This window comes from Onychomys torridus, chromosome 20 (assembly GCF_903995425.1).
Source record: "Onychomys torridus chromosome 20, mOncTor1.1, whole genome shotgun sequence".
Classification (NCBI taxonomy): domain Eukaryota; kingdom Metazoa; phylum Chordata; class Mammalia; order Rodentia; family Cricetidae; genus Onychomys; species Onychomys torridus.
In genome coordinates, this window is record NC_050462.1 from 36795002 (window position 1) to 36807800 (window position 12799).

Sequence of the window (12799 nt, forward strand, 5' to 3'; positions counted from 1 at the left end):
CCTGTGCACATCTCTGCTTTCTTAGGATAAACCCCTGCACATGGATCTTTTGGTTTAAAAAGGGCATGACATCTTTGTGGCTTTGTGGAAATGCGTTCTCATGGTTGTTGTAAGGGGGTACTTCTCCCCCCCAACTCCACTCTTAGCAAGACTAAATTCAGAAAAACATACATGCAGGTCTCTATGAAGACAAAATGTCTGCCAGGTTTGTTTAATTTCTATTTAATTTTCACTCAAGAATAATTTCAGCCAGTTGAAAAGACTTGCATGTTGCCTTTATAGAAAAAGGAATTTTCTTTTCTATCTTAAGATTTATGTATTTTTATTTTATGAGTGTTTTGCTTGCATGTGCGTCTGTGTGTAGTATGTGCGCAGTGCCCAGGGAGGCCAGAAGAGAACAACAGTAGAACTCGAATTACAGATGTTTGTGACGCCCTGTGGGGGGCAGGGAGGTAGGATTCGAACCTGAGTCCTGTGGAAGAGCAGCCAGTGCTTTTAACCACTGAGCCATCTCTCCAGCTCAGGAACGGGAATTTTCTTTACATTACACTGTAGTGGCTGGTGAGATGGTGGGTTTTTCAGCTGCATTCCAGAACCGGGAGGGAAGTGTTTGTTGGTGGTTTCACTTTGGGCTTAGAGTGAGAAGAGGCATTGGGAAAGGCTAAGAAACAATGTATCCTGACAAGAAATGACGGAAAGAATGCAAGTGAGAAAAAAATGGAAGACCGACAGCAAGAGGGCCCAGGCTCTTCCGCTGGGGCTCTGCTAGAGCCTGCTCCCTTTCCTTTGTGGTTGTGCTAATGTTTTCTTCAAATACTTAGCAACTGCGGCTTCCATTCTCCTTAGAGGAGGAAATGAGAGCAAGCTGAGTTACAGGCAGAGGGGCAGTCCTGGAGCCAGGAGGAGAAAGCCGCACAGAATGTTTTCTGTTTGGACGGGATAATTCATGAGTTGCCACCAGCTACGTCACCCAGATCTTAATGTTCTCAGATGTCAGTCTTTCCTTCCTCCTGAACTGTCCTCTCCCTAGGTTTCTGGAGTTGACTGTTTTTACTCTTTGCTCTTTTGGGGGTCCCACTACTCAGCTCCCAAATAAATGCACAGAGGCTTATTCTTTCTTATCAATGCCTGGCCTTAGCTTGGCTTGTTTCTAGCCGGCTTTTTAAAAAATGTTTATTTATTTATTATATATACAGAAGAGGGTGCCAGATCTCATCACAGATGGTTGTGAGCCACCATGTGGTTGCTGGGAATTGAACTCAGGACCTCTGGAAGAGCAGTGAGTGCTCTTAACCTCTGAGCCATCTCTCCAGCCCTAGCCAGCTTTTCTTAACTAATTACCCCATCTATCTTTTGCCTCTGGGCTTTTATCTTTCTCTATTCTACATACCTTTCTTTCTCTCTCTCTCTCTCTCTCTCTCTCTCTCTTACTCTGTTTCTGGTTGTGTAGCTGGGTGGCTGGACTCTAATGTCCTCCTCTCTTTCTCCTTTTCTTGCTCCTTGATCTCCCACTCCCCAGATTTCTCCTCCTATTTATTCTCTCTGTCTGCCAGCCCCACCTGTCCTTTCTCCTGCGTAGCTACTGGCCGTTCATCTCTTTATTAGACCAGTCAGATATTTTAGACAGGCAAAGTAACACAGAATGCAACACATCTTTGCATCATTAAACAAATGTTCTACAGCATAAACAAATGTAACACATCTTAAAATAATATTCTATGTTGGGTGGTGGTGGTGCATGCCTTTGATCCCAGCACTCCGGAGGCAGAGCCAGGCAGATCTCTGTGAGTTGGACACCAGCCTGATCTACAGAGTGAGATCAAGGACAGGCACCAAAACTATCCAGAAAACCCTGTCTTGAAAAAACTAAAAATAATAATAATAATAAATAATAATAATAATAATAATAATAATAATAATAATAATATTCTACAACAGGTTTCTAACTGGTCGTGATGATTAAAACCATCATGGGCCCTCCAACCTCAGGTTAAGTCTGAGAGTGAGCTTAAATCCTAAGGAACAGTATTTCTGTCTATATATATTTTATGTATTTCTTCCTCTCTGTTCTTTCCGATTTAAGAGAATTCACTGAGCTACAAAGTAATGCTGATTACTGTTAAAATTTGTGAGAGTTTACATAGATTTGGTCTGGGCACCTGCCTTGAGCCCAATAGACCAAACCAATAGAGAATGTCATGCCTGTCACTGACCTTCCCTGGGCTGCAGAGACCCTGTAACCAATTAACTGGGCGACCGGCCAGGCTGTGGCCAATATTTTTGCTGTCTGTCTATCTTTTTTTTTTTTCCCCCTCCAAATGTCGTCTATTGATGTGTGTACGTGTGATCGTCCTGGCAGCAATGAATACAGTCTAAAGAGACTCTTGTGTCCTTCTCTTAGGCTACCAGACATTGCAACTGGAGTTTCCCCAGGAGTCACAAGCTGGGGAAGGAAAAGGCAGAAGCCTGGTGTAGCCGGAGGAGGAGCTTGTCTCCAGGAAAGAAATGTCACAGTCCTGACGGGTGAGACAGGGACTCAGGCCGTGATGGGTGGGTGATGAGTAGGGCTCCGGCTTGACCAGGATTGCTTAGCTCTCTCTGCATACCTCTTGTCCTCTATTTAAACCTAAACTTGATCTCAGGACCTCAAACATGGACTTAGGGGGTCACTGGGCCTCTTTACTTGTTCCTCTTTCTAATGTAGCCATATTGAATGAAGTGTCCCCCGACCCCTTTCTGGTTTTCAATGTTCCTTGTCTCTTTGTCTCTTCGGTTGGCCCACTGAGGATGTCTAGCTTGTTAGGACTTCCTGCCCCAGGCTCTGACTTTAATTAACAATTTCAATGATGTTTGGCTGAAGTTCTCAGACTTTGCTCTGGTTTGGGGGGGGGGGGGCTCACTGGTTCAGCAGTCCTATCTGTTTTTATTTTGCTTTGCTGGAATAAACTTAATTAAATTAAATCTTTAAAAAAAAATAGCACTCAACACAGAGCGCTGGTGTGATAATGAAAACCTGTATTCCCAGCTACCCAGGAGTATCGTGTGAACCTGGGGGTTCAGTGCCAACCTGGGCAATACAGTGAGACTGTCAGAGCGGGAGAGAGAAGGAGGTGGGGGAGGGGAGAAAGAGACACTTTGGTTGTAAAATGACTAAGTGAGAGGAAGTTTGTAGTTTCTCTGTCAGTAGGTTTAAATTTAGACAGTAGTGGGTCCACCTAATGACCATAAAAGCCTACCTGGGGTTTTATTCCCAAGCTTGGGGACTTTTGTGTGATTTGAAAACTATCTCCATGTGATTAAAAATAAATAAATAACTTCTGAAAAGCTACGCATTCCTCATCTCCACTCACATTTCCTAAACATGTCTCGTCGGGTCTGTGATGTTGAAAGGCTTACACCCAACTGCGTCACATAGAAACATGAGCGAATATCACTAAATGGCAGTCTGCTTTAACAGGCACCGTGAGTTTTCACCATAGTTGAAATAAAGTTAAGCCTGGCAATGGTGGCACATGCCTTTAGTCCCAGCACTCAGGAGGCAGAGCCGGGTGGATCTCTGGGAGTTCAAGGCCAGCCTGGTCTACAGAGTGAGTGAGTTCTAGGATAGCTGGGGCTACACAGAGAAACCCTGCCTCGAAAAACTGAGAGAGAGAGAGAGAGAGAGAGAGAGACTGGATTTGAGTTTTACTCTGTAAAAATAACAGCAGTTATTTGCCTGGGCATGACCACATAGCCTCTGTGGCCAGTCATGTAATGAGTACTGTGCACACCCTTATCTAGGTTCTGAATGGTTACTGCAATCCTGCCCAGAAAGGAAACATTTTAAGAAGGAATTCGGCCGTGACCTTTAATTCATACACTGTTTGTATTTTGGGTACAGTGCAGGCATTTGGACTATAGCCTGATTATATATATATATATATATATATATATATATATATATATATATATATTCTTTCATGCTTGCAGGGGGAACATGACTGCTATCTGAATCTGATTGCTATCCAATCACAGACTGTGATGAGGTACTGGAAGACAAGGAGCTCAGTTCCCAAGAGACCAGCCGGGATAATGAACACTCTGATGGAGATACTCTGAGTCACGATCCCCCCGTGACTCAGAGCCACGGCACTTGGTACAGTCAGTATCATGCTTTCGTGTGTGTCATCCTGTAACATTTCAGTGCTTGCCTTTGTTCTGGTCGGTACACCAAGAGCCCCCCTTCCACTTTTCTGGGTGTGGTACAATGTGCTGCATACAGGAAATACTGTGTGTGTGTGTGTGTGTGTGTGTGTGTGTGTGTGTGTGTGTGTTGTTAAGGGGTCTCACTATGTAGCTTTGGCTAGCCTGAATTCAGTATACAGACCAGGCTGGTCTCGAACTCACAGAAACCCACCTGCTCTTGCCTTCTGAGAACTCTTAATCCATGCTGCAGACAGTAAAGAACTGAGAAGGTAGCTTAGTGTTTAGCTAGCACATGCAAGTCCCTGGGTTTGACCCCCAGTACTATCAGAAGGAAGGAAGGTAGACAAACAAACCGACAACAACAACAACAACAACAAAAACAAACAAACAAAAAAACCCAACTACTATTAGTTGGGAAACTCTCTTGATTGGTCAACCAGTTCTCTTCATGTATTTCTAACATCTTAATGAGTGCCTGGCAAAACCACACTGTAGACTCGTGAATAAAAACCAGTGAATAAGGAACTGGAGATGTGGCTACATGGGAGTGCCTAGCGTTTGTGAGGACTTGGGTTCAGTTCCCAGTCACACACACACACTAGTGGATCCATTTTCACTACACAGATATGTGTCCAGTTAAAGCTCTCATTGACCCCTCCAATCCTTCCTCAATCACTGGACACATATCTGTGCCACGCTATCGGCCAGCACTGGTTGAGAGGGTGAACAGACATGGACCAGGCTCTGCCCTCATATGACCATCCAGCTGACACTGAAGAAGTCAGAGATGGAGAGATTGCTGATCTAGCAGATCCTGAATCCTTTCTCCACAAGAGGGAAAGGGCACGTGATGTTCACAGCTTAGCCATGGAATTCCAGGGGAAGGCTTTCGGGTGTACACAGCTAGTCCGTTACTAGGCTAACCCTGGGCCCGCTGGTCTCTTAGAAGGCAACACTGCCCACTGTTTCACTGTAGTCCATGGGACAGAATGGCTGCAAGCAAGGTCTGAGTCTGACCTCAACTGATAATGGCCTTTCCAGCTGTTCCTTCCCCGGGTGCCTATGGGCTGACAGGGGGATGGGCTGACAGGAAGCAAAGCAGAGAAGATTCCATGAAGGGGAGGCTAGACAGAAGGTCTCCACCGGCACAACCATCTCCAGATCGGCACGGGGGACTGACTGCTCTTGTTTGGAAAAAGTTGCTTTTCTGCCACAGGTGACAGATACCCTGAACCCTGGGGTCTCACGGAGGCTTGTCGCACAGAGGGAACTCAACCTCTCTCATCTCTGTATGGAGCCGCCATGGACTCCGGCACTGTTGTTGGGCCAAAAGGATCTGGGGGAAAAAATGACTCTGAACCAGGCTCTAGAATGGAGCTGATCAGGGGGTAGACTGCAAGGCCCCACCTACCCTGGTCCTTTGTTCAGAGCTCAAGATTAGGCATCTGTGACTGTGTGAGCAGAAACTTCTGGAAAAGTACTCAGAAAAATTACCTGCCAGAGTTTATGGCTACTGTTCCTCACATGGTTGATTTCAGTGACATGTCAGAGTGACTCTGATAGCTTCTGACTCTCTAGACCCAGGGCAAAGTTCTCTCTCTCTCTCTCTCTCTCTCTCTCTCTCTCTCTCTCTCTCTCCATCCCACCCATTTTCTTCCCTCTCCCCGTGTCCTTGGAGCCCAATGCCCCCTGCATGCTAAGTAAGTACTCTTCCATTGCTTGAAGATCGACACTTTAAACCCCTTGGGTCCAAGGAGATGTCTCTGCAGTTAGGAGCACACACTGTCTCGCAGAGGGCCGGGGTTCAGTTCCCAGCACCAGTGGGTAGCTCACAACTGCCTGTAACTCCAGCTTCAGGGGAATTCGGTGTTTTGTTCTGGACTCCCCTGCCATCCTCACATGTATACAGATCTACAGACATACACAAACACACAGGGGTACACATAAATTAAAAAATACACCTTTCTTTGTTTGTTTTGTTTTTCAAGACAGGGTTTCCCTGGATAGTTCTGGCTGTTCTGGAACTCACTCTGCCTGCCTCTGCCTCTCAAGTGCTATGTTTAAAAGTGTGCACCACCACTACCCGGCCTCAAAAATACATCTTTGTTTAAAAGGGATTTTAAACTCTTCTGTCAGAAGCTGCCTGAATAGGTTAACTGGCCCCTGAACACAACAAGGCCAGCACACACATTCTTTTTAAGTGGACCAAGGACACTGTGAAAACAAACAGATATACAAACAGTTAATAGATTCTGCTTTTTTTCTTTTTTCTTTTCTTTTTTTTTTTTTTTTTTTTTTTTTTTTTTTTTTTTTAGAGACAGGGTCTCACTACATAGCTCTGGCTGTCCTGGAACTTATTATGTAGGCCAGGCTGGCCTTGAATTTGAAGAGATCCACCTGTCTCTGTATCCCAAGTGCTGGGATTAAAGGTGTGTGCCACCACACTACTATTAAGAGTGTATGTGTGTGTGTGTGTCCATAGAAACCAGAGGTGTGGAATCCCTTGGGAACTGAGTTACAGGTGGTTGTGAGCCACCTGACATGGGTGCTGGGAACAGAACTCGGGCCTTATATAAGAGCAGTACATGTTCCTAGCCACTGAGCCATCTCTCCATTTCCATTGGTAGCTTTTATAATTGAACTGAAGAGTTTCGATCTTTTTTCTGTATGTTATTTAATTGAAAAGTCATTTTTAATAACTTTTTGTTTTGTTTTGTTTTTGTTTTTTGAGACAGGGTTTCTCTGTGTAGCTTTGCACCTTTCCTGGAACTTACATGGTAGCCCAGGCTGGCCTCGAACTCGCAGAGATCCATCTGTCTCTGCTTCCCAAGTGTTGGGATTAAAGTGCTGGGATTAAAGGCTTGTGCCACCACCGCCCGGCCACTAACTGTTCTTTGTGGTTGTTGCTGTAATGAAATACCATGACCAAAGGCAACTTGAAGAAATCTTATTTTAGTTTAACATTTCCAGGGGCTGGTTGTCCACAGTGGTGGGGAAGGCATGGAGCATGAGCAGGAAGCTGAGCGATCACATCACACCTCAAATGCACACAGGAAGCCGAGGGACCAGCCAGGAGGAAGTGGGGTGAGGCTATAAGTCCTTAAAGCCCATCCCCAAAGAAGTACTTCCTCCAGCAAAGTTGCTCCTCCTAAAGGTTCCAGAACTTTCCCAACTGGCACCAACTGGGGACATGAACCTATGAGGGAGGGACATTCCTCATTTAAACCACTGTAATCAAGGTTTGAAGCTAGCCTGGTCTAGAGTGTATGTGGGTCTAGAGTGACATTCCATAAATAAGGACATAATTAAGTGTTGCTGTGGACCATAGAGACAGGCACCAAAAGGGACATTTTTTTTTTTTTTTAAGATTTATTTATTTATTATGTAAACAGAAGAGGGCACCAGATCTCGTTAGAGATGGTTCTGAGCCACCATGTGGTTGCTGGGAATTGAACTCAGGACCTCTGGAAGAACAGTCAGTGCTCTTAACCTCTGAGCCATCTCTCCAGTCCCCAAAAGGGACATTTGGAGTGACTTCTCTTGCTTCAACTCTAATTTAGGGTATCCAGACATCTGGCTAGTCCAGTTATCATTTATTTTGCCTAGTTAATCTTTTCATTTAAATTTGTCCTCATCCAGGGCCAGCACAATGGCTCAGCAGATAGAGGTACTTGCTGCCAGGCCTGATGACCCAAAGTTTAACCCCCCAGAACTTGCATGGTGGAAGGACAGAACCGACTCCTGCAAGTTTCCCTCTGACCTCCACATGTGTGCTTTGAGTATGCACACACACACACACACACACACACACACACACACACACACTAAATAAATAAATGAGCATAAATAGTAATTTGCCCTAATTTAAAAAAAAAAGACATGTAATTTTTAGCCTTGTGGTTTTATTAAATATTCGTTAAAGTTCTGTATGTTACTTTGAAAACCTTACTGTTTTTCTAACTTGGACAACTTCCTCCCTTGTACCTAAGGCTGCAGGAACGTAAGTCCGCAAGCCTGTAATGAAGGCTTTAGCCTGTCAAAAGGTAGCTTGTTTTCTCCAACGTCTGCTTCTTAGACAGAGCGTTGGCTCACTGGGACCAGGACTTGGCTGACATAAAGTGAGCACAGTCAGGAGACGGAGGGAGGAGACAGGAAGCCTTGTCTAAACTGTGGGCACGGCAGAAGTCTTCAGGAAGGAAATGTTCAGGCTGAAGTTTTAAGAGTATCTTTATAAAAAAAAAAAACAACTATAAGATCTGCAACTGTAATGTAATATAAATGAGTTACATTTGTGACTGTAACATAATATAAATTATATATACTTATATATATATATATATATATATATATATATATATATATATATATACATATGTCACTTTGGAGATGGCTATCACAATGCGTGTGACCTAGAGATGAAAATTCATCACTCCTGTAAATGTGACCAAGTATCTGTAATTAGGGATATCCCCGGTGACACCACTCGCCTGTCAATTTTGGATGTTCTTATGCTGGAAGCTGTTTGAATGCTCAAGGGTTCTCTATAAAAGACCAACGGGATTTGGGGGCAGTGGGGGGCGTTGTTTGTTTTATACGTTTGAGACAGGGCCTTACTTACATAACCTTGGCTGGCTTTGAGTTCGCTATATAGACCAGGCTAGCCTCTAGCTCACAGAGATCTGTCTGCCTCTACCTCCTGAGTGCTGGGACTAAAGATGTATGCTACCACTGCCCATGACCAATAATAAGGGCTGCCACTAGTGTTAACTACTTCGCTGATTAAAACCATTGATGCTGTAACAGGATCGCAGTGTTTGGCTCCTGGTTCATCACCACTCTGCTCAGCTAGTAAAAATAGCACTGCTGGCCGGGTGGTGGTGGTGGCGGCGGCAGCAGCAGCAGCAGCAGCAGCAGCAGCAGCAGCACACGCCTTTAATCCCAGCACTCGGGAGGCAGAGGTAGGTGGATCTCTGTGAGTTCGAGGCCAGCCTGGTATACAAAGCAAGTTCCAGGAAAGGTGTAAAGCTACACAGGGAAACCCTGTCTCGGAAAAGAAAAAAAAAAAAAAAAAAAGCACTGCTTAGCAGAGACATTTCCCTATCATGTTTCCTTTGGACCTGTCCTCCTGGCCCCTAGCTTCCAACACAGTGCAAACCATGTTCCTGACCTCAACTTTTCCTTTAGTTTTTCACTTTACTCAAGACCAAAATTGTCCTTCCCTAGAGAGCAAAACCACGCCGTTATGTATTAGACTTTGTCCTTGTCATCTGTAAGCTCATAATTCCCCCCCCCACCCTCCTCCTAGGATTTCTCTGTATAGCTTTGGCTGTCTTGGACAAGGCTGGCCTCGAACTCAGAGAGTCACCTGCCTCTGCCTCCCAAGTGTGGGGACTAAAGGTGTGCTCCATGCCCAGTGAGCTGATAATTCTTTTTTGTTTGTTTGTTTGTTTTGTTTTGTTTTTTGTTTTTCAAGACAGGGTTTCTCTGTGTAGATTTGGTGCCTGTCCTGGACTAGCTCTGTAGACCACGCTGGCCTCGAACTCACAGAGATCCACCTGGCTCTGCCTCCGGAGTGCTGGGATTAAAGGTGTGCGCCACCACCACCCAGCTGATAGTTCTTAAAACCATGTCTTTTGTTCTGTAGTCTTATCTTTCAGAGAAAAATGAACTTGGAAGGTGGGGAGAGCAACAGACTCCGCTTCCATTTCATTGACGAGAGCCTTTGAGCAGACCTACATGCGTATCTCAATGTGGGGCAGACAAGTGTCTGTGTGCTTCCCCATTTGATCGTTTACGATGCCAAGAATTCAGGCACTCAAAGGTCAAGACTAAACAAAACTTCTGGGTGGTGGTGGCGCATGCCTTTAGTTCCAGCACTCAGGAGGCAGAAGCAGGCGGATCTCTGAGTTCAAGGCCAGCCTGGTCTACAAAGAGAGTTTCAGGACAGCATTGACTGCTCTGACAGAGGACCCAGGTTCAATTCCCAGAACCCACATGGTAGCTTATAACTGTCTGTAACTCCAGTTCCAGGGCATCTGACACCTTCCCAGATGTATATGCAGGCAAAACACCAATGCACATAAAAATAGGTAAATCTTAAAAAGAGAAAAGAAAATCACCTAAAAGCAAACAACAACAATAATGAAAACATTGGGTGAGTAGTGATGAGGTGTGCTACTGCCTTAGTTTGAATATGAAACTCCAAGTTTGGCCACAGAAACTACAGCTCATGATCTTTGAAGCCTGTTAGGAGGAACTCACTCAACAGATTACATTTTTTTTTTTTTTTTTTTTTACATTTACCTGTTTTGTTGTGTGTGTATGCATGTGGGTGTGTGTGCATGCCGCAGCATACATATGGAGATCAGAGGACAATTTGTGGGGACAGGGACTCTCCTTCCACTCTGTGGACTCTAGAGACTGAACTCAGATGGTGAGGCTAGTGTCTCTACCTGCTGAGACATCTTTCTGGCCCTCAGCAGATTAAAACGAAACCCCCAAAACCAATTTCCTTGTTAGTGCATATAAAAGGGAGGTGGAGATGATGATGGGGATGGGGATGAACCCAGAGCTTTGTGTGTGTTTTATTTAGAGCTTCTATTGCTGTGAAGAGACACCATGACCACAGCAACTCTTATAAAGGAAACATTTAATTGGGGCAGGCTTACAGTTTCAGAGATTCAGTCCATTATCATCATGGCAGGACACAGCGGTGTGCAGGCAGATGTGGTGCTGGACAAGGAGCTGAGAGTCCTACATCTCAATGCACAGGCAGCAGGAGTCTGTGTCCCACTGGCCAAACTTGAGCTTATAAGACCTCAAAGCTCACCACTAGTGACACACTTCCTCCAACAAGGTCACACCCACTCCAACAAAGCCATGCCTCCTAATACTGCCAGTCCCTATGGGGGGAGGGGCCATTTTCTTTCAAACCACCAGTATGCTAGACAAGCGTCTACCACTGAGTTACATCCTCAGCTCTCTATTATTTTTCGCCTTAAATTCTACTTTGTCTGATATTGGTAGCAAGCACGATCTTAGATTTTCTTCTTTCTTCTCTCACTTTAGAAAGTGTCAAATGAAAAAGCTAAACTTTGCCCATTGAAAACTTCGTTTTTAAATTAATGTGAACGCCATGTGGTTCATATGTGTGTTAGAGTATCATTAGGCTCTTACTCCGCTTTCTTTCTGCTGAATTTCCTTTCTCTCTGGGTGTCTGTTGAAGAAGTGAGGGAGATGTTGGTGCTGCTAGTGTTCATCCAACTCTTGCTCAGGTGGAAAAAGAACGTGCTGGACAAGTGTGTACGTAAGTAGATGATGGCCGGGTAAGATGGCGCACGCCTTTATCCCAGCAATCAGTGGGCAGAGGCAGGTGGATCTCTGTGAGGTCAGCACCAGCCTGGTCTACAGAGCAAGTTCCAGGACAGCCTGGTCTACAGAGCAAGTTCCAGGACAGCCTGGTCTACAGAGTGAGTTCCAGGACAGTCAGGGCTACAGAGTGAGTTCCAGGACAGTCAGGGCTACAGAGTGAGTTCCATGCTAGCCAAGGTGACACAGTGAGACCCTGTCTCAAAAAACAAAACAAAACAAACAAGTAAAACAATAAGACAAAGTACTAGAAAACGAGGAACGACGGGTAAAGTGCCCGTCATGCAAGCATGAGAGACTGAGTCTGAATCCCAAACACCCACATAAAAAGCTGGTGGTTGCCTCTACAATCCAGGAACTGGGCAGTGGAAATAGCCCTGGACCTTACTGACCAGCCAGCCTTCCCAGAACAAGTCCCAGATACCAGTGAGGGACCCTATCTCAAAACATGGAAAGCCGGGCAGTGGTAGTGCACTCCTTTAATCCCAGCACTTAGGAGGCAGAGGCAGGTGGATCTCTGTGAGTTCAAGGCCAGCCTGGTCTCCAAAGCGAGTTCCAGGAAAGGCGCAAAGCTACACAGAGAAACCCTGTCTCGAAGAATAAAAAAAACAAACAAACATGGAAAGCCAATGGAGGACAGCCAATCATCTCCGGCCCCCACATGTATTGAAAGGCCATTGTAAGGGAAACAAGGCCCCCTCCCCCACTAGCTCTGCTAATTGCAGATTCAGTGGGAAATACTGCACTCTGCCCCCACGCCCCATATCAGAAAAGTTAGCCCACCATGCTGTGCTAACAGGATGCTTGCCAATTAACCCCTGGGGTTAATTGTTGTGTTTGCAAGATAAATTGCTTAAGAAGAATGCTTGCCAAATAACCCCTTGCTAGATAAGATTGGAATTCGTTTACCTACCCAGACTCTGAGAAAAGACCGTGGCTACATCTGGTGTCTAGATGTCTATACTCTGGGTGACCCCACTCCCCTGCCCTGGTAGAACTGCCTCATAAAAGGCCTGTGAGCCTTAAACTCAGGGTCACCAGCTACTCCTCACGCTGGTGACCCACGAGCTCGTGCTAAAAATAAAGCTTCATTTGTGACCCGATATCGGAGTGAAGCTCTCTGTTTTGTACGCCGACCCTAACAGTATGAGCATAGACATGTATGTGATCAGCACACACATGTGCACATGCCTTCAGGAATACATTCATATCTCTCACATACACACATGTGCACACACTTTTAGGA